The 22,730-nt window shown below is 47.4% G+C and overlaps 1 protein-coding gene across 6 annotated transcripts in view; it reads right to left on the bottom strand.

Annotated features, from left to right (window-relative positions):
• JARID2 (jumonji and AT-rich interaction domain containing 2) overlaps nt 1-22,730 on the bottom strand; it is a 255,628-nt gene that overhangs the window by 136,796 nt on the left and 96,102 nt on the right. The gene's annotated exons all lie outside the window — the stretch shown is intronic.

Genomic DNA, 22,730 nt, shown 5'->3' with positions numbered 1-22,730 from the left:
CTCCGGAGTTCCGCAGAGCAATGCCAGAAGGTGCCCTGCCTTACGACCCTGAGCTGGGCTCCTTCAGAAACAGCTGCTGGGGGGCAGGGGTCGGTGCTGCCTGCCAAGACTTCACCGTGACATCAGAAGAGATGAAATGGGATCTCCACTGACCCCTCAGTCACAGAAAGGAGCCCTAATTAGGAAAGAGAGCTCGTGGGGATGGGGGGGGGGGGCATGAATCCTGGTGGGCAGCCGTAGGAGGTCTGGGAGGGAAGGGAAGGGGTGACTTAAAGGGGAAGGTGGGGGGAGGAAAGAAAAATACACACAGGTTAATAATAGGTCTTGAAGGTCTAATTTGCGAGGCTCCCTTATGTCTGTGGTATCAGATGTGGTGCATGCTCCTGAGAGAGGCCAGGAACACACGAGGGCCAGGCTGGGCAAATCCAAAGAGCTAGTCCGCCGCCGGTGCCGCCGGCGCCCCTCCCAGCCACTCCAGCAGTAAAGGCAGAAAGACAGAGGGAGGGGCGAGGAGCAGCAAGAGGAGGAGGAGAGGGAGCCCCCCCAGCTGGAGAGGGAGGTCAGAGCCCACTCTGGAATCAGAAATGGTGGATCCGGGATCTGAGCAGAGAGGGGACTGCTGTAGGGAACCAGCGAGAAGCTGTGTGTAAGATCTCAAGTGTTGCTTCACACAAGGCCAAGGACAGCCCTAGGCACCTGCCTACGGTCTGCAAACCAAGAGGTCCTTAAGTTCACACTCAAGTCAAGACATTTTAGAGCCTTTCACCGTAGAAGGATAGGAGCTTCGCAGATCCTTGGGACCTTCGGAGAATACGGAGAACGTTAATACCGTAGGTAAAAGCAGGAAGGGAAGGTGGATATTCGGGTTCCTTCTGCTCAGGCCTTACACCCAACGGCCAGCCCAGTGCAGACAGAGCGGTTTCACCCTCCCTGCTGCCCGCAAGTCCCTGGAAACCTCCACAGGACTTGGTCAGGGGGGCCAGATGACCTGAGGGCTTTCCCAGAGTGCGCGTTCCTAAATTCTGCATAAACACAAACTACCTCTTAGAAATCCGACCACAGAGACTCTAAAGCCCTAAATAACTTGAAACTGCACTCCGGTTAAGCTGCCAGGATTTTCCCCAGGAGAGCGCACTTCCATCTTCCGTAATAAGGGGGAAGAGAGCCCTGGGAAAGAACTACTAGGATTTCCACCTTGCCCACGCCATCCTCCCACTCCTGCAGACCGGCCAAGCGGAGATTTCCGTAGGCTCCAAGGAGGAAGGAGCCTCCTGTCTTCCTGGGGGCGCTCCCCAGAGAGGCAAGAGGGATCTAGAGGCCATGGTGGGCGGGTCAAGGTCCGGACCCAAAGGCTGAAAGAAACCAGCCAACTGCCTCCACTGGCGGGACAAGCCCACGGGGTCTCTGAACCACTACCATGCACAAGTCACTCTCTACCTTCCGACCACATGGTTCACCAACAGAAAAAGGAGGCCTTCTGACCAGACTCCACCTGAGGAGCCTGAATAATTAATCAGAGGACGTAGGCACACAGCACACAAAAGGCACAAAGAAGGTGAATTCGCTGTCCCACCAGCTCCCCCAACAAAAGAGTACTGGCTCCTCCTAATAATACTGAAGACAGTGAGGCTGAAACCCCAGCTTTTCCCAGCACCCAGGAGAGAACACTCTTCACGGGGACCCGATCCCTATTCTCATCCTCCAACGAGGCTGGGATTATAAACTATTATTCCGTACATACCCACAGTTTATAAATTATAAAACCTGAAAATAGGTTTCAAAGTAAAGTTCCTGCCATGATTTACTGGGTCGTGTTCAGACTGGTGCCTTCATTCTGACATCGGGCCTCCACACAAGACAGCCCCTGCCCCTACAACTGTGGTCTCGTTAAACCATAAACCATGGGGGCAGAAGCCACCCACAAAAGAAGATGCGTTTCGGGTTCACTTACGGACAGGAGAGCCTTCATGAAAGCTATAAAGTACTTTAAATACAGGGGAGCCAAATCCATGACCCAGATTATGGGGTTTCAAATTGTAGACATTGAAAAACAAATTTGGGGGGGTACACAAGAGCTCTTTTCTATAACATACAATACTGGTCAAGCTTTGTCCCGTCCCTTGACATTGACACAAGACACAAACCTAGTTGGTAATAAAGGGACTCTGTTTCCGAAAGCTCCATAGGTGGGTAATAACTCCGAAATTAAAACTTAAGCTGCTTCTCCCAGCTGCAGGGCCAAGACGGATCACCCTACGCCATGCTTGGAGGCCTGGCCTCCTCCCCGGTGGAAGGCCTGACGCAGAACACATAGGGGTGCCTGCACCCGCCGAGGTGGTAACACAGAGCTAGCCAAGATGGGGAGTCATGGAAGGTCTGCAAGAAGGTACCTCAAGTCCAACACGCACTCCGCTCTAGCCTCAGCTGTCGTTTGAAACAGCCAAGGGCTGAGCACTCCAAGAAAAGCCCAGAGAGAACTCTCAACAGGTCGGGCAACTCCAAATGCCAACATCTGAGAGTTTACTACCTTTTGTTTCCCCCCCTTCTTCAAGCATGGTCTCATCCTTTTCTTTTTCTTTAAAAAAAAAAAAAAAAAAAAAAATTGAGAGAGAGAGAGAACACAAGCAGGGGAGAGGAAGAGGGAGAAGCAGCCTCCTCGCCGGGCTGGGAGACCGACATGGGGCTTGATCCCAGGATCCTGACCTGAGCCAAAGGCAGGCGCTTAACTGACAGAGCCACCCAGGTGCCCCTAATAATGGGCTCATTTAATCAACCATTTAAACAATATCTGCATGGGGCCAGGAAATCCCCTTGACCACTGACATCCCAGCGACACAGGGCCTCCCTGATACAATACGAGCTCAAGAGATATTTCGAGCTCAAGAGATATTTCGGGGTAACAAAAGAGACTCAAGTTCAAGCTCACCTTCTTCCCACTACCTTAACCCACACCTGGTCTGCCGGTCCCTAACCTTACAACACCCAGGGTGTTTTAAGTGGAGTGCAGTGCAGGAAATCCTACAGTTTCCTGGACTCAAGTCACCGCTACCCCCCATTAAACACACCCCACAGTGATAATCCGAAAGGACAGGCTACCCCTCTCATTCTCAGCTGTAAGCTTCTCATCGTCCTGGAGACCTCATCCTGCAACCACCTAGTGCCCACAAGGAAACGGCCCCAATCTAGAAATCCACATGGTTTCCTAGAACCCAAACCTGACAACCCAGTCACAGCCCCTTACCGTGTAAGCTCAATTCTGACCGATTCCTTCACAAAACATCTCGATCATTGGCTTTTCCTCTCCCATCGCGTCCACACAGATTCCTCCTCCTCTAGAATCCTCCAGGATTCTGGCGTGCCCTTTTCCCAGCACCCTCTGTATTCAATTATGCATTCCCAAATCATCATTTTCAGAATCGTCCGATAGTCTACTCTTGCCTCAGTGCTCAAAATTCCTAATGATCTCCTCTGATCTTCCCTAGACCGTATCAGGCCATGGGACTCCCTCTCCTCATCCGAAGGAATCCTGCCAGATTCGACAGTGAGGCACTGAACAGGCAAAGATCCCTTCTGGACTTCTTCCAGGATGCTTCCCCAGAACCAAGTACCCAGTCCATTCTGGTTTACTGGTCAGTTTAATAAAGGAGGGCCCAGGAGGAGCTGTAGCCACAGTCAGAGGAACCCAGCAGCTTAATTCTGATGGAAATTCAGTCACCCAGAGTGTGTGTCTTTTCTTTCTTCGCATTTCCTTAAAGATTTTTTTTTTTTTTTTAAAGCTACTGCCATTGGGGCATCAATAAGACCTCCAGGGTTTTTACATTTTCATCAAATTATCCCGGCAAGTGCAATCAAGGACCCTCCCTCATTCCCATCCCCTTATTTCTTAACCTCTATTTCCCCAACTCCAAAATAAATGCTTTGTAAATACTGCCATGTGTAGAATATCCACTGAAGGGGTTAAAAAAAAAGGGGGGGGAAAGAAAAAGAAAAAACAGGAAAATCATCACACAGATCTAGATTCACTTTGCTATTCTGACTGCTAAAAAAAAAAAAATCACTTTCTTCGGCAGATGGAAAATTGAGTATTAAGGCCTTTAAAAAAGTAAAAGTGACAGGGTTTTTCTTTTCATTTGAAAAACGTTTGCCATTCTTTGAAATAACGGGAGAATCTCTTATCAAAAATGGCAGCTGGTCAGGAATTAAACTTGAATGCTTATGGTCATAATCTTTTTTATTAAGAGTAAAAGAACACAGCATACATAACCCTAAGCCGCTCCAAGTTTTGCAACAGACATGCAAGAAAATGGAGTTGCGCGGCCAGCACGGGAAGATGGGAAGATACACTGTACGGAGCCCTCCCTGTGGCAGACGGAACCTACTAACAATCCTCCAAAACCTAGGTCCAGTTAAAGACTAAAAAGCTTGCTACCACAGTCTTTTGGCTTAAAATGGGGTGGAAAAGGAAGTAATCACGAAACTCATTTTTTTAAAAGAGGTAAGTTTCAATGTCTTTCCCAAGGTCACGCAGCTGCAGAGAACGTGGAACTGGCAAGTGTGGTCAATGGGTCCACAGGACGAGGCAGGTACCCAAAGCGAAGTTTCAAAACGTGGAAATTCATTCTTTCCTCCCCCCACCGCAAAGACTTTATTTATTTATTTGACAGAGATCACAAGCAGGCAGAGAGGCAGGCAGAGAGGCAGGCAGAGAGGCAGACAGAGAGAGAGAGGGAAGCAGGCTCCCCGCCAAACAGAGCCTGACACAGGGCTGCTCGATCCCAGGACCATGACCTGAGCCTAAGGCAGAGGCCTTAACCAACACTGAGCCACCCAGGCACCCCTAGAAATTCATTCTTAAAGAGTAAATGTCAAACCTGTAACTCACATGAACTCCTACATGAAAGCAAAATTAAAATTACTCATTTCAAGAGGTGAATGGAAATATATGAAAAAAAATAAAAAATTAAAAAAGAAACCCACCAGAACCACTCATGAGCAGCACTCACTGGAGATTAGTAAGAACAGGAGGGAGAGGGATTTTCTCTTATTGGGTCTCTGTAGCTACCTCATGTAATTGGAAGAACAGGGGTTCTAAGGTCACCCCTCAAGACATCCTTATGCAATCTGTCCGTGTCTGTTAGGATTTCAAGTTCAGGTCATCTTGATTGAGGAGAGGGAAAACACGGATGGAAATGCATGGGTTCGAAAGGTTTCTGATTTAAAAACTACAACAAAACAAACTTTTCTAACATTACAACATTTACGAATTAATAGGGTCCACCCAATGGAAGATGCTTAATTTCCTATCACTTGTCAGCAAACGTTACATCACAGGCAGAATGACCAAGTAATGTATCATACCAACCATGGGCATTGTTAATAAGGAACTACTGTTGGAAGCCGGGACAGAGGTCAACCAACCAATTATACTAGGTGTTCTTTTCAGCAAATAGGAATCCATTAATAAAAAAAGGTCTAATACACTGGAGATCATTTTAACCACATCAACCAAGAAAAATAAAGCCAACATCTAAGACGTACCAGGAATGCAGTGTGATACACACCTGTGTTTTAAAATGAAACCCAGAACCTCCCCACAGAGAAAGGTCACTTGTGAGGGGAGGAGGGGAAATCCCTTGGGACAGGCACAGTTAAAGATGGCATGACAGGGGCACCTGAGTGGCTCAGTGGGTTGAAGCATCTGCCTTCGGATCAGGTCATGATCTCAGGGTCCTGGGATCAAGCCCTGCATCAGGCTCTCTGCTCAGCAGGGAGCCTGCTTCCCCCTTTCTCTTTGCCTGCCTACCTGCCTACTTGTAATCTCTATCAAATAAATAAAATCTTAAAAAAAGAAAAAAAAAGATAGCATTACATTCCCCAGAAAACACTCATGCTTCCATAGGGAGGGGGTACAGGAAATCAAATATTCTTCGCAGCCTCCTGTAAGTTGGGGCATTGCACAGAAAGACAATGCTCAGATCCGGAGGGAGGAAGGCCTTCTCCTACCATGAAACCTCTGTATTGTAGCTTATACAAGTGCTGAGATGAACGACTTTGTGTTTGGATCCCCAGAAGCCACTGGGGAAGTTCACCAACACCATCAGCGAGTGAGTACAGCCTCTCTCTATGCACCTTGCCAAGGCTCTGGGAATGGAAGAATTTGTGACTTTCTACTCCTCTTAAAATGAAAAGGAGTGCCATGGCCCAATTCCAATGCTCAACCTGACCCTAAGTTGGATTAAAAAGAAATAAGCACACTTCATGGAGAGGAGGAGAATGGGAGGGGGCAGGGGGTCTGGCAGGTGCACAGAGCCGACTAGCAACGAGACAAAATTTTAAAGACTGGGTTCGTGAGGGAGACGGGGCAGAAAAACTGTTAGCGCTTTCCTCATTCCAGGGAGCACGACTGGAATCCTCTCCGTGAATGCCTTTTCTCTTCAGAACAAGTTCTGCCTATACCTGTTAAGTCAACCTACTTAATACAATATGTGCTGTCTGAAATGCCAGCCTCTTCCATCAAGTGTGAGAACAGAACAATGAAAGCATCCCCCTACCTGGGGGGGTAGGGTGGGGGTGGGGGAGGGAGGCTGTCTGGATTCTTGACAAGGATTCCAAGTAAACAAGGATTTACAGAGCCAAAAATAAATGAGAAAATACTGAAAAAGGTGAGTGGTGTAACTCAGGTTAAAACGTAGTATTTCTTCCCTTTTCACAAAATAATCATGTCTTCTCCATTACAAATCCCCATTTTTCAAATCAACCTGATGCGAATCCATTTTTTTTTTTAATTCCATGAAATGGATCCACGGTCAGTGCTGACACTATCAAAGGGGGATATTCACATCTAGAAAGATGACGAGCAGCCAGGAAACCACTGACTTACTGAACTTGTGAAGGATGTTGCTTCTGCCTTGACTTTAAATTAAAAAGCACTTCCAGCAGCACATTTTCCTCAGACAGACATGCTTCCTGGGATAAAGTAAACGGCCTGAAAATGCTTATGCAAGGAGAGTTTTACTTCTTCCAAACTCCCATTAAATAATGTGTACTTATCTTTGATTACCGCCTATTTAAAAAAAAAAAAAAAAAGCCACAGCTGAAATTGGATTAAGAACTTCTGCTGAAAACGATTTATTGCATAACACACAACTCTGACAGCCTGATTCTCCGGCCACCAACTGAGCCTTTATAAAAATCTACTGGGCAGCTGCCAAGTCAGCTCTTTTGCGTCTGAGCGTGTCACATTGCTGTTGTCAAGACAGCGGCAGCATGGGCTGGGACTTCCCCACGTTCACGGCTAAGCGGTGCAGTTAGGGAACCGTCCACCCTCCTGTCAGACAGTTTGTGCTTTCCTCAGAAAGGCCCAAGATCACAGCAGGATCACCTCCAAGAATCCAGCAGGAATCTGGACGGATCATCTACCTTCAAGCGTAGGGAAAGGCGGAAAGCAATAAAGATAGATCAAGTTACAAAGAAATGACTGACCGGTACCGTTGAAAACCCAAGCAGAATTAAGGAAGACTCGGCATCAGCACTGCAGACGGGGCAAGTGGACAAGGACTTCATTTGGGAATACATCAGTAACGAGTAGGTTTCCAACGGCATTCTAATCGATCTGGATCTTTTCATCATTAAAGCCTTTTTAATGTGAAGAATACACCCCCACCCTTCCCCCAAAACTTCCCAAATGGCACTAGCCAATAGAGCCAGCACCAGCTACATGTGACGAATTACGATTAACTTCATTACAATTAAAAATTACGTTCTGAGTTGTAGTAGACGCATTTCAAGTGCTCAACAGCCCCAGGTCTCCCTATAGAAAGTGTCCATCATCACCGGAAGCTCCCACGTCTAACACGGTTCTAGAGCATCCAACTGCGTTTCAAGGACTGTGTGCTACCTCCTGCTGCATTTTCATCATACCCCGGACATTCTTCCAAATATGTACAGGAAATACGTAGCAGGAAGACTCCGGAATATTAAATACTTCGCACAAGAATCCAAGTCTAAATCTGAAGTACAGATACCCAGACAATGCTCAGGAAAATGGCTGTGCTCCTCTACACCACGTTTTGCAGGGGACGTACGGAGAGGAAATCTGGGGATAGAGTACAAGACTCTTCAGGCTACAAAAGGAAGCCCGTAAAGACACACCACTTGTGTATGCCTTCAAATCATTTTCTAAGTTATCGCCCACAAAATAAAAGCTCCAGGAGGGACGCCTGGGTGGCCCAACTGGTTGAGGGCCCAACTCTTGATTTGGGCCCACGCCATGACCTCAGGGTCCTGGGATCAAGCCCCATATCAGGCTCTGAGCTCAGCTTGGGGATTCTCACTCTCGCACTCCCCACACCTTCCTGGCATGCGCGCTCTCTAAAATAAATAAATAAATCTTTAAAATCCAGGATTAGGACTAGACACAAAAGCCAGTCCTCCATCAACCAGTTTCCAAGCACCGACAGAATAACCAAAACCATGGAGATAGAGCGCTTCCCCACCTTCTGCCGGGACCAGTCAAGGTTATGAGCCTCTGAGCCATGGTGAGGGAGGCAGGGCAACTTCCACACTTCTGTGGTCTTCCCTGAGGCCCTAGGACGCTGCTGGGAATGCTTTAGGGGTTCCATCAACAGCTAGCTGAGGAGTGCCAGCTCTTAGGGTTCGGCAGTGCCCCCATCCAGGAAGTCTATCTCCACCTTTGTCATTCCCTCCAGCCCTCAGCAGAAGGAACGACCTGGAACTGCTGTGCACCCTGCCATTACAGGGACGGGTCTCCAGAAGCCATTTCCACGCCTGCTCCCCCCTCCATAAGCACTTCCCACCACTGGGAAGTGTAAACTGCTATGTGACAGGCCACATCCTACATGTTTCTTGCACACATTCCCCTCCCCATTTTACAACCCACCTATTAAGTATTATCCCACAAACATCTGCAAATGACCAACCTTAGGCACAGGGGTGTTTAGATAGATCCCACCCTGATTAGTCCGTGTTGAGTGCAGAGTACCTGCCATGTGCCCCGATTCTTTGTGCTCCTAGCACGGAGCAAGGAGTCTAGCACACACTACGTTCTTGAAACCACTTTCTAGGAGTGAATGCTTACTCGGAAACAGATGGAAAACAAGACAGTAGCCTTGAGGGAAGAGGGACCTCAATTCTAGAACTCGGTTTCCCCACCTGTAGAAGAGTGACAGCCAACTCTAGCATCTACGAGAAACCTCCACAAGGCTGGACAACCGGCCCCATGGTGGACCCCACCTCCAAGTCACTCCCAGGCAATGCAGACACTGTCAGCCCGGGGACCACACACTGAGAAACACAGGTGCACACCAGCCTTGCGGTGGGTTAGACTCCCGCCCTGCAGAGGAAAATGGTTCTCACTGCCATGGAAAGCAAGGTCATTGCCAAATCTAATGCAAGCTTTTCTACTGGAAACCTGAGGCCCACCCCTTCCCCCCCCCCACCCCTGGCTTTCCCATTTCCTGTTCCCAGCCCTTTTTAACCAGGATTTTTCTGCCCTTCCCAATCTGTAAGGATCTTAATACCCATGACGACTAATGCATTTTCTTGACAATCTCCTCTCTCCTCTCCCCTGCCCCCACCTCCTTGTGGGATTCTACCTCAATTATCCCTCCTGCAGACTTCCTGGCTATCCAGGATCTGAAATCCTAAAGCAGGACTTGGCACATTCTCATTCCCCTCCACTCCCTAAATCCGGGTAGGATGGTATTTGCCCTTCTAGGCCTCGGATACAGTCTTAAGACACACTCTCCTCTCCCTTCTTACAGAGGAAACCTTCCAAAGTGACTGCAACAAACCAATCCCTAGTCCCACCATGCCCCTCAGTTTTTCTCTTAAAAGAAAAAAAAAAAAAAAAACCCACAACAGAAGGACACGAGTTACTCTGGAAAATTATTAACCCATGTCACTCCTTCCCCTACACCAAAGCCATCCGTGGCTCCTACAGAGAAAATTTCCAAATTTCTTAGCATGGGCTACAAAAATTCCTTTATAATCCACCCAACTTACCTTGTAGGCTGTAATTCCCCCACAACTCTCAATTGCCCCCACCCAGGACAAGCTCAACAAGAGGGAACAGCTCATCTTGCATCCAGATCTCAAAAGGAATTCCAGCAAACCTGAGTACTGGTGTTTAGTAACTCAATGATCATCGTGGCTTCAGGAATTCCACAGAAAATGGAGAACAGACTTTCTAAATGCACCAGTAAGAGTCCATTCTCAATTCGCTTTCTTATCAATACTGTGGTACCAAGAAACACAGTCAATGGGGCTCACCGACCAATTAGAATCAATGTACCATCTATGGCGGTTTCAGTATTCAACCACATCTCTTGGGGTTTACAGGACATAGAACGCAGGATTCTATGTTGACCAGGTGCAAGTGAACAGTGGTTTTCAAACAGAGATTTCCTACAAGTTAATCTAGTCCTAGGCCAGTCACAAGATTCAACTCATCAAAATGTCACACTGGTGTGCAAGTCATCACTATTTCTGCTACCTAAACAAAACTGCAAACCCTCTTTGGTTCCCGCATCTGAGCCAGTTCTAACATTGCTCCTTTCTTGCAGGACAAGAGTCCCTGCCATTATTTAGCTCTACAAAACCTGATGTACCAGTGTAAAGGACCAATAAAGGGATTCGTGGGGTGCCTGGGTAGCTCAGTGGGTTAAAGCCTCTGCCTTCCGCTCAGGTCATGATCCCAGAGTTCTGGGATCAAGCCCCGCATTGGGCTCTCTGCTCGGTGGGGAGCCTGCTTCCTCCCCACCCCTCTGCCTGCCTCTCTGCCTACTTATGATCTCTATCGAATAAATAAAATCTTTAAAAAAAATAAAAATAAAAAATAAAGGGACTCCTGCTCACCTATGGTTCAACAAAGCTCCCCCCCGCAAAGTCCCGGGGCTGATCCCCACCCAGGGGACACTACATGCATACGATCTGATTTTAAAGCAAAGCTGTTAGAGAAAGCAAATATGGCTATCTGGAAGCAAAGTCCTGATTCTTCCTCTGCTGACATTTCACAGTGAGAAGAGAAAACCCGTGTTATAAGCAACATGGATCTAAGTGGAAGCTTACCATTTACACTTCAGGCAGGAACTGTGAAAGAATTAAGCAGAAGCAGGCATGGGACAATTTCACTCTCAATGGGAAACCACTGGAGAGTTTCGAGCAAAGAAGGAACAATTTGATTTACACGTTTGTTTTTGTTTTGTTTTTTAAGATAATTATTTATTTGTTTGTTTGTTTGACATAGAGAGAGAGAGAGAGATATCACAAGTAGACGGAGAGGCAGGCAGGCAGAGAGAGAAAGGGAAGCAGGCTCCCTGCTGAGCAGAGCACCCGATGCAGGACTCGATCCCAGGACCCTGAGATCATGACCTGAGCCAAAGGCTGCGGCTTAACCCACTGAGCCACTCAAGTGCCCCTGATCTGCACGTTTTGAAAGTGTCCCCAGGCTGCTCTGTTGAGAATAAACCATGGCGGGGTGGGCTGGGTGCGCAGGGAAGCAGGGAAGGAAGATCTCAATAACCACCTGCCCAGGCCATAAGGGCGAAGGTGGCAGAGTGGCAGTTGCTGCTTCTGGTCACATTCTGCTAACAACTTGGTGCTTATCTAGAATGGGGCGGGGTGGGGGGTGGGGGGGAGTCAAAGATAAACTCCAAAATGTTTCAGCCCTGTAAATGGACTCACCTCTTGCGGGGGGAGGAGGGGGGAAACCTCGGGGAAGAAAAGCACTTCTGAGAAGAGGGCTCTGGAACAGACAGAAGGGAGGAACCAGAGTTTCATTTTTAGACTTCTTAATCTGAGTTACCTCTAATCTGTCCGAGACGACAGGTCAGAGTTCAGGCCGTGGGTCAGAACCAGAGATCGGAGTATCACCCAGCAGCTGGAACATCAAATTTCTTGTACCCTCATTTGCTGATGGGCAGAAAGCACAGTTTACCTGTCCCCATGAAAGTTAAGAATGAAGTCAAACGAAGGGCCAGCTGACCTGGACAAGTCACTTACTTTATGGCTATTAAGGTTTCTGGAGCCTTAGGAAAAAGGAGACTTTAAAATAGTGAGTGAAAGCAGAGGGGTGAGCATGGAAGAAACTGGAGGTTTCAGATACTCAAGAGTCATTCTGTAAAAAAGCCACTTGCCACCACAAACCTGATTCACCAGTGATGGCAGGTCAATAATGGGGCAGTGATCAGCACAGGCGACACTAGAGCTCATCAGCTGGTGCTGGTAAGAAAATCCTACTCGGGGGGGCGCCTGGGTGGCTCAGTGGGTTAAGCCGCTGCCTTCAGCTCAGGTGATGATCTCAGGGTCCTGGGATCGAGTCCCACATCGGGCTCTCTGCTCAGCGGGGAGCCTGCTTCCTCCTCTCTCTCTCTGCCTGCCTCTCTGCCTACTTGTAATCTCTCTCTGTCAAATAAATAAATAAAATCTTTAAAAAAAAAAAAAAAAAAGAAAAGAAAAAGAAAATCCTACTCGGCCATGTGAACCGTAAATAAAATCAATCTCCGTCTGTCACGCACCCCAGAACATCCCTTCTTCTATTTAAGCTTCACATGCAAATAAGAACATCCACCCAGAAGCAGAGACAGGCGACCAAGGAGACACTGGCCTGAGGCCTGGGCTCACAAGTACTCAAAATACGGTCCCAAGATAAAGTTGTGTGTGGAGATCCAAGCTACAATCTGTTCCCCCTCAAGTGAAGGATCCAGAGCGGCCCCTTCTGGATGCCAGCTACTGGCTGAACCCAGACAGAAAAGCAGAACACTACAAGATCCAAAAGGCATAAACCCTCAGACCCGGGGAAAGAACACAGAAAAACGTTCCTGGTAAGCGATGAACATCTTTATGTTCATCGAGCCACGCCCCGCTGCTACCCCTGGGCTGTGTGCTTCCTCTCAGCAAAACTTCCAGCCCCTGAAGCCAAGATTTTCACCTTTTAAAAATACTCCTTTACTGGGTTTACCAAAAAAAACCCATATACTTGTCTTCCTAATAAGTCAGTCTTTCTTGTCTCCATCACGGAGGACTCGTGCTCAGGTCTGAGCAACCCCAGAAGCTCTTCTCTAGAATGCTACGTGTCAAGCTTGGCTGCCTTGGAAACCAACCCCCCAACCCCCCGTGGAGCTATAATAAAATACAAACCTCATCCCCACTCTGACTTAACCAGGTCAGGGTTGTGGCATGTGCCCGGAGGTTTTGATAAACCCAGATTCACTGCTCTAGAACTCAATCCTGGGACCCATTTACGGACACATGCTCCCTGGGTAAAAGGCTCCATTCACAACTGCCCAACATCAACCCTTCTATGCATTTCCAGCCTCAGTAATTGTGGAGCAAATGAAGCTACAAACACAGTAAGAAACTCATGTAAATAATAAGGAAACCAGATAACTAAATAGATACCCAGAATGTCCTAATACACTTTATTGTTTTTACAGAAATTCTCAAAGATCAAGATTTCAGCATTCTCTGAAATAAGAAAAAAAAAGTTATTAGCAGATACTCGAGCTTTCGTTCCTTGAAACATAAACTGAGCACCTAGTAGCTTGAAGGAAACAAACTACTCAAAGTTTCCAGAGTTCCCACTGAATGAGGGAAGCCCTGCGTGTCTGAGTCAGAGATGGGTTCTAGTTTGCCAATAATAAATACAAAAATAACATCTCAGTACAAGTAGCAGGAAACCAGGTTAGGATGGCTCGTGGATTTAATTCTGTAAGGAGGGACAGATTTGAAACGTGGATGATCTCTGACCCTATATCCCATCACAGGGAACAGAAGCTAAACCAAGATCAATTTCCTAGAAGGAGGGGGTAAAAATTTAAAAAGCCTCCGCAAGTTCTTTGACATTTTTTTCCTTTATCCAAAACTCAAGCTACTGCCAAATAACCCGAGGCCAGAGGTGAGGCTTATATTCCTCTACCTGCACAGTCTGAGTGGGAGGGTCAGGCTCTACATTCTGGGAAATCTACTGTCTGTTAATCTATAATTCCATTTTTGTCTCCAGAGAGACTCAGTGGCCTGCGGGCTCTCTTCTTGTTCCTAACATTCCTCAGTTATCAGGGTAGCTCTCAAGAAAACCTTCTCCAATCCCGGAAAAAGCACGTGTGTGTGTGCGTGCCTGTGCGCGCGCGCGCACGGGCACACACACACACACACACACACAAGAAAATAGATCTTGTCCTTTCAACAGGACAGTAATGGATGGATTTCATCCTTAACACTGATGTAAAACTCAGGGGTGGAGGGTAGGAGGTTTGGGGGAGTGGGGGAGTGGGGACGATCCTATATAAAACACGAAATTTTTAATGGCCAAACTTCTCAGACCATTTTACAAAAAAGCCCTGACCTCAAAGAAAACAGTCTGCAACGCTACCAGGCATGCCCACACAAAGAAACACAGCAGGCACTCCCCAAGGGCCAAAATAAAATGCTCTCTAGTAATTACCATAAATAGAAAAGGAGACGGGCTTCCTGAGTCAAGAGTACAGAGTAAAAGAAAAACCACCAGCAACAAAAACATCATAAACAAAATTACACGGCCAACAATAAATCGGGAGGAAGGCGGAATTGCTTCTCAGTGAGATGTAAAGAAACACATCTGGAAGAGCCTTCAACAAGAGGACAGGCCTATGAGCCTGCAGGGAGGGCTGAACACGCTGCTACCTTCCTTAAATACAGAAGCAGAATGCAATGACCATTCATTTTCTCCGGCACAAAAAAGAAAAGTTTCGGAAAAACCCAACAAGTAAACCACAGCTTAATAGTTGAGAAAAGATTTCTCATTACTCTGGGCATTTATTATTTCCCCTAACTTCGGTACAATTTCCCCCAATCAATTCCCATTTCCTGATTTTTTTTTTTTAATCAATAAAGAAAATTAGAGATCCTCCCTTAAAAAAGAGCCTGAGAACCTCTCAAATGAGCACATGAGGCAGTTGCCCATCAGATCAACCACACTCCCACTGTGCTTATGAGGTTATCAGTTTGAAACTGTGATTTAAGTTCATGGACATGTACTGTATAAATCATATCCAAAATGAACCTCTGATTGAAGAGAAGCAGCATAGAAAATACTAATGAGTGAAGAGCAGGAAAGCACATCTGCACATTTGCCTCTCATAATCCTCACTAGCCTGTAAATTATATTCATCTGACCAAGAATTGTTCTATTATGAAAACAGACATCTTCATCATTGCAAAATCCAGTGTTCTCTCTGCTTACCATATATGCTTGGTACCCTCTTTTATTTATTTTTTAAAGATGAGAGAGAGAGAGAGAGAAGGGGGGAAGGTACAGAGGGAGAGAGAGTCCCAAGTAAACTGCACTAAGCGCAGAACCTCGAGTGGGGCTCGATCTCATGACCCTCAGACTGTGATGTGAGCTGAAACCAAGATCAGTGGTTTAACCGACTGAGCCACTCAGGCGCCCCTTCTGGGAAGGCTTCTAGGAGATTTACATGAAATAATGCATTGCTGAGGTAACAGGCAGGTTCTCCAAGGCAGAGCCTGCTGCCTGGCTCCAACAGACCTCCCTCAGGACATTCTGAGGCGCTCTCCCTAGAGATCATCTTTCACTTTGTTCAAAGCCTTTCTGCTCAGTGTGAACAGGAGTCTGGAGCCTTCTCTCTTATCTTATCCTCTAGAAAGAAAACCCTGAAAACTATACACCTTAAAATGGTTTAAATGGTGAATTTTACCTCAGTATGTGAACTTTACCTCAACAACAACAAAAACAACTAAAGATGTTAAATTTGCTAATCTCAAAGCAAATTCTACTTAAAATTACTTTGAGATACTAGCACAAGTACTGAGGTAACTAGTACTTTATCTCACGCGGAAGTTCTAGAAATAAGGTTACTGGCGAACGGGGCTTGAGTTTAAAAAGCAAAATCACCCACCAATATTCAAAACAAAACCAATCACTTTTTACCAAGTAAAAACAATTTCTCAATACAAACTAAACCATTAATATTGCAGCATACGTGAACCAAAACATGAGCTTATTGTGGTTTTATGTTCACTAGAAACTTCTGCTAATGTGTTGTCGAAATTTAAAAAAAAAAAAAAAAAAGTCTATAGAATATATAGGGAAGCAGTTCCTTCATAATGCATACTACTTCTGGAAACCCACAAACTTCCTCTTCACAAAGGGCAGGACAGGGCTGTGTGGGATTTGCTCCCTTCTAGAACCAGAGCCACTGCCTGGCCAACAGTAGTGATCAAATCTAGGAAGGGAAGGAGCAGGAAAGATTCGTCATTCCGATAGAATGGTCTCAACCAGCATTCTTGACTTTCAGGATTTCCGACTTTGCATCTGCACTGTGGTCTGCAGTGGTTTGAACCCATCTCCGAAATACTCTTTAGCACTTGTTTCTCCCATAACAGTCATCCTCTGGCTTGGCTCTTAGCACAATACTTCTCAAATATCACCTTTGTAATTAATTTTCTTAAGATTTTTATTTACTTGAGGGTGCGCGAGCGAGCATGCATGTGCACACCCGGGGGTGGGGGTGCACAGAGGGAGAGGGAGAAGCAGACTCCCTGCTGAGCACGGAGTCTAAGGTGGCCTCCATCCCAAGACCCCCAAGGTCAAGACCTGAGCCGTAATCAAGAACTAACCCCTAAAAGACAGAGCCACCCAGGGGCCCCTCAAATACCACCTTTTGAACAAAGGCTTCTAGACCATCCTACCACACAATCTAAGTAACTGCTTCCACTTGCTTCACAGGACTTCTCACGCATAAAAATGCTCATTTGTCAGAGGAGGAGGTACATGGTTTTCTAAATTACCAGCTAAATTCCACCTGTAATGCAGCAGAATCTGGTAGCATTCAGTGTAGACCTGACCCCCAGACAACACGGGTTGGAACTGCGCAGGTCAGACTTACACACAGATATTTTTGCAATAAGCACAGGAGAGGACTGTACGTGTGCTTTCCTTAGGATTTTCTTTGCTCTGGCTTAGTAACACACAAAATACTGTGTTAATCGACTTCATGTTATCAGTGAGGCCTCCAGTCCGTAGTAAGGGTTACTTAAGTTCTAAGGGAGTCAAGAATCATACACAGGGGGCGACTGGGTGGCTCAGTGGGTTAAAGCCTCTGCCTTCGGCTCAGGTCATGATCTCAGGGTCCTGGGATCGAGACCCGCACTGGGCTCTATCTCAGCAGGAGGCCTGCTTCCTCCTCTCTCTCTGCCTGCCTCTCTGACTACTTGTGTTCTGTCAAATATATAAATAAAATTTAAAAACAACACACCATACACAGATTTTCAACAGCTCAGGGGACCAGTGCCTCTAACCTCCAAGTTGTTCAAGGGTCACCTGTATTCAAAACTTGATTCTCTAGGGTGAAACTGTTGTTTCTTTTTTCTAACCTAAAAAAGCAAGGGTCAAAGGAGTAAATGTTAACGCACGTAGCTCAGAGTCAAGCGTGAATCCCCACCTCCCTATAAAAATCACAGAATCCGGAGCTGCTTACAAGCCGTGTGATCATGCGGACTGACCTCACCAGTCTGTGCCCGGACGGATGCCAACCACGCGCTGTCACACGGCGGGGCTGGCACAAAGACGGGGTTCGAGGAGAGGGTAGCCTCCACGGTTAGTGAGGAACGAAGGAACAAACAGAACACTTGGCCTGGTTTTCTCCCGCAGCTTTTCAATCCCCACAAACTAGTGTCTGAAAACACCAACTTAACGTCCGGTTCTGGAAGTCCGAAGTTCAAAATCAGTTTCACCGGGTTGTAATGAAGCTGTGGGGCTGCCTTCTCCTGCCGGCTCTGAGGGGAGAAGCCAGGTCCTTGCCTTGTGGCAGCTTCTGCTGGCTGCCTGTATTCGGTGGCTTGTGGCCCCTTCCCCCCGCCCTCGGAAAGCACCACCTGCCCCTCAGCTTCCCCACGTCACTTCCGCCCACCCCCTCCTGGACCCTCTCCTTTTATAAGGGTCCCTGTGATGACATTGGGTCCACCTGGGTGATCCAGAGTAACAACCCATCTGAAGATCCTTAACGTCATCACACTGGCACAAAGTGCCTCCTAGACCATGTGAGAGGACAGGTGCGTGGCATTAGGACGTGGCTGTATCAGCCTTCCTGCCGCCCACCAGAAAGTACGTGTTGGTATCTTCGTTTCTGAAAAACAGACCATGGCTGCAGACAAAACACTCCTCACTGCTGAGCACAGCCACACGCACACTGGGATGTGTCGGGACAGAGCTGAAGGCCACCTTCAGCGCTCTGGGAGGACGTGTCAGGAACACGCCTGGCAGAATGTCTTCCCCATTTGTTTTGCTTTTTAAGTCTAGATATACAATCAGTTCCGCATAAAGCAAAAACACCTGAATGGGCCGACAATGAAGAAGGGTGTAGCTCTTGGGCTCACCCAGAACCGCCGTTTCTCAAAGCTTACACTCTGTGTTTCCCCTAGAAACAGCAAAGCAACTGAGTGTTTCAACGGAAAAGACTTTTTTTTTTTTTTCCTGCACTGAAATCATGGCACCACCCAACGGCTCTTCTCCAAATCAGCACTAAAGCAGAAATTTTAATGAAGAAGACACGAACGTGTTGCAAATTTCTCAGATAGAATGACTGGAATTAATCTCAAGATTTCTACTCTGAGACACACAAATAGAGAAGAGACACATGAAAATAAGCTTCGACAGCATTAGTCACGAGGGAATTCCAGCTGGAAACCAAAGTGCGATACCACTTCATACCCCGCAGGATGGCTATAATCAGACAGACAGTAGTAAGTGTTGGCAGGAACGTGGAGGAACTGGATTCCTCCTGCGCTGTGGTGGTAGCGAAAACTGGTGTGGTGGGTTGTGAGAGCAGTTTGGCTCCTTCCTCAAAAGGTTCAAGGGAGTCAGCACGGGGCCCAGCAGTTCCACTCCAAGTACCTACACCCAGGACAGCTGAACTAAATGGCTGCAATAAAGCCTGCCCTCAAATGTTCACAGCAACATGATCCGTGGTGGCCCACGCGTGGAGACAGCTCAGACACCCATTCCCTGATGAATGGACAAAACGGGACGTGCATCCACGAATGCAACTGCTGAACAATGAAACTGAAGGACTGATCTATTTCCCTAAAGTTGCCCTGTGCAAATCGCCTCTGCTCTGCTCTACTACGTAAAACTCATAAAACTCATTACTCTACTTTGCACATCCAAGGAGCGTTCCCTCCATCCGCTGTGAATCTAAGCTCAGTAGCAAATCTGGAAAGGAAAACGCTGAAGCCACACGCCACCTTTCCACTGCCCTGCCAGCTGGAAACGCGCCATCCCTGGTCTGTTCCCTACATGACAGGACCGCCAAGGAAACTACTTAATAGACATTCGACAGCCTCATGTTCGCAGCAGGTTAAGGGAGAGGAAAAAGAGAGCTGAGGACGAGGGAAGGAAGGAGATCCAGCAGTCCCCTCCATGTGGCCCCCACAGGCCGCCCCCCACCGTGTGGCCCAGAGAGAGGCAGGTGCGTGACTCCTCGGGGCCTGCTGCTTTGGGAGTCGACATCTGAGCCAAGGGAAGGAAAAAAGAAAAAAAAAAAAAAAAAAAAAAGGCTCGCCTACAGTGACAGCACACGTATTACTAGGAAACCACGCACAGACAGGGGACACTGTGACATGAATGTGGGGGAACGGGGTGGGGGGGGGAGAATCTACAGAGAGTTTCTTGTCAACGACTCAAAGAGCTGTACTTGTTAAAACCCACAGCCTCACAGGAATCTCAGCTAGGCATGGTTGCTCAGATTCACAGCAGCCTTTAATGTGTTCTGTTATAAAGAATTACACGTCAATAAATTAATCTGAGGGTAAGAAACAAACAGGATTTCAGGGGAGTGAATGCTGGGGAAGACAGCAGTGAGGACAAGGCAGGCGCCTGGCCTGGCCTCTGAGGAGCCGGTGGGCAGAGCAGGAGTTCCTCCGCTGTATCTGAGGGACACAAGACAAACTATTTGGGGGGGGGGGGTAAGAAATCAACCCAGGCTGCAAATACCTCCTGGCCTGAGACTGGGCACAGAAATTCTCCTTTAAACGAGCACAGACACAGGAGTCTAGGCTCCTCCTGATCAACTCTCCAGCCAAGCCCCAGATGAACTTGTACAGAGAAATCTCCTGAGATGTGATCAGCAGAGGGAGGGGGGCGGTGAGGGGGGTGGGAAAGCCTGGAAGAAGCACCAGGGAAAGTGACTCAGGCTGTCTCTCTCCCTGCCAAACGCAGCACTTACTGATGCCAACATATCCCATTTATAACGCTGCACAAAAGCGTGTGCACAGAGGGACCACACAGCGACTTTTCAGAAGCCTAGAATAACTTCCAAGTTTAACCCATAAAGTGGTCACTCTTTAAAAAAAAAAAAAAACCAGCAAATATAAAAGTGACGAATAGGTGAAGAGGCCTGGCCTCTAGAAAAGAGCTGCTTCTCAGAGGCTACAGTATACACCAGGCCTGTGGGACACAAAAGCCCCTCCTTCTATTGCCAGAACTCAGCACACTTGCACCAACATTTACACAGAAGGACGGTGTGGCCTAGAAAGCTAAGTAATGGTCAGAAAGCTTGTTTGCACTCTACTGGGAAGATGACAGATGAAAACCAAGACCTCCCGCTTCGTTACCAACAATGTCTTTTCTTGATGCTCCACTGGCCTGTGCTGGAAGCAAGGTTTTCTCTGGCTGGCCTCACACAAGCCTCTCCTCTGGCAGCTGGTCTTGGGAGAAGAACAGGGCCACTGCCCAAACTCAGCGGGCCTTTCCCCTAGTTAATTCAGACCTGCCTTTCAAGTGTTGACAGAAAATGTCTCCTGGCCTCAGAGAAGTTCTTCTCGAACTGTTAGAATCTTCACATGCTGTTCGCCTCTCAGAGCGGAATCCTTCCTCAGAGAGCCCCCAACATGATCTGCTCCCCCACGAGACATGAAGCTCCCTGAGGCGAGCTCTTTGGTCTTCACGTGGAACGACCACCTCTTCCTTCGCCACAAAGGCTGACCTTCAAGTAATGGTGTCGACGGATAGGGAAGCATTATATTTATACCTAACACTAAACACACTCCTGTCAGTCAAGTGGGACAAGATACCAGCTTTATTTGCTTTCCATTTCCTTTCTTTAGGTTTAGTTTCTCCTGCCTTCAGGTGCGCTGGAACAGGCCATCCTAGAGGACCTACCAGAAGGTCCACTGGGGGGCACCTTTCTTTTCTAAGGTCCTGTAAAACACCTGATGGCTGTTTTGCATGAAAATGCAGAATTTTGGCCACAACAAATACCTGTTGTGTGAATATGAAATTTGCAGCCTGCTGCTTTCATTTCTGGGCCTTTGTCTGCTCTGCATACCTTCAGACAGGATCGGGGGAAGGCCCAACTTGACAGAGGGAATGGCAATCCGAACCACCGTGACCAAATTCGCTCATGCTCAGGTGATGGAAACCATGTCAAAGATGCCACTCGGATTCTTTCTTATTTTAGGCTTTAAAAGTAGGAAAACCAAGTACATCTTAGAGTCAACACAATACGACAATTACTGAGCACCACTGGTCAGCAGCACGAACATGCCCCCATGGGCTATACGGTCTCCATGTTATTAATCAGGGATAGCTGGTAGGCAGACACGTAATTAATTAACACATTTAAGTAAATAACTGAGTTCCAGATAGAAATAATGAGAAACAGAGTGAACTAGACCCCAAGACCTGTGGTCGGCCTTCATCATGAATACAACAAAACACAGAGCGGGCACGGCTGGTGCCTGGCTCATATTCTAACCAATACAAGCAAGGCCATCACGTCGAATGTTCTCTCCAGCCCATTCTGCACTCTTCGGGCTATCTGCCTTGACTCATGCCTACAGTTTGCTCCAACTCCGTCAAATCCTGGTCCTGAGTCAGGACAGACACTGTGTGCCCGCAGACTGGAATAAAGGCCGGCAGGTGTACCCAACATTTAGCTCTCAGATATACTGGGCCCAGTAACCCCCTGCAAACCAATTTCCAACTTTCATTGTGTCATGTGGATGACAGAAGGTCACTAAAACGAGGAGTGACCAGGTGTGATGTCTGTGACAAGAAGATCAGGGGTCAAAGTGTCTTAAGAAACTTTATCAACAAAAACACAGTTAAGGGGCGCCTGAGTGGCTCAGTTAAGCATCTGCCTTCAGCTCAGGGTTCCGGGATCGAGTCCTTACTCAGCAGGGAGCCCGTTTCTCCCTCTGGCCTGCTGATATCCCTGCCTGTGCGGACACGTGCTCGTGCTCTCAAGTGCTTGCACTCTCTCTCTGAGAAATAAATCTTTAAAAATAAAAACAAAACAAAACGAAAAGCAGTTATGTGGTGTTTGCCCTGTCTCCAAAATATGACAGGCAAGGATTTTAACTAGAAAAGATGCCTTTGTGTTAAGATGAAGGGCAGAATGAGAAATTATACTTTGGGATCCACTGTATCTTGGTGGCTTTCCCTCACTGTCACGATGGAGACAACACTGCAACCTGCAGAAGGTTCTGGAACTAGGAGCGGGAAGACCGGGGGGGGGGGGGGGTGTCAGTCTTTCCTCTCATTCTGAGCTCCCTTTACAGTATCCCTTCCCTTTTGCTTCAGTGCTTCCTCAGGAGCAACTCCTGACTGGCGGGCCCAAACCCACCAAAGGATCTTCTGCCAAAAATGCAATTATCAAGCTCCCAGTGCCAAAACCCAATCCCACTTCTAAAAACAGTGCTCTTTAATTTGTGCT

This window comes from Mustela erminea, chromosome 4 (genome assembly GCF_009829155.1).
Source record: "Mustela erminea isolate mMusErm1 chromosome 4, mMusErm1.Pri, whole genome shotgun sequence".
Taxonomy (NCBI): Eukaryota; Metazoa; Chordata; class Mammalia; order Carnivora; family Mustelidae; genus Mustela; species Mustela erminea.
The sequence above is the reverse complement of the archived record's forward strand: the minus strand, read 5'-3'. Positions and strand labels throughout refer to the sequence as shown.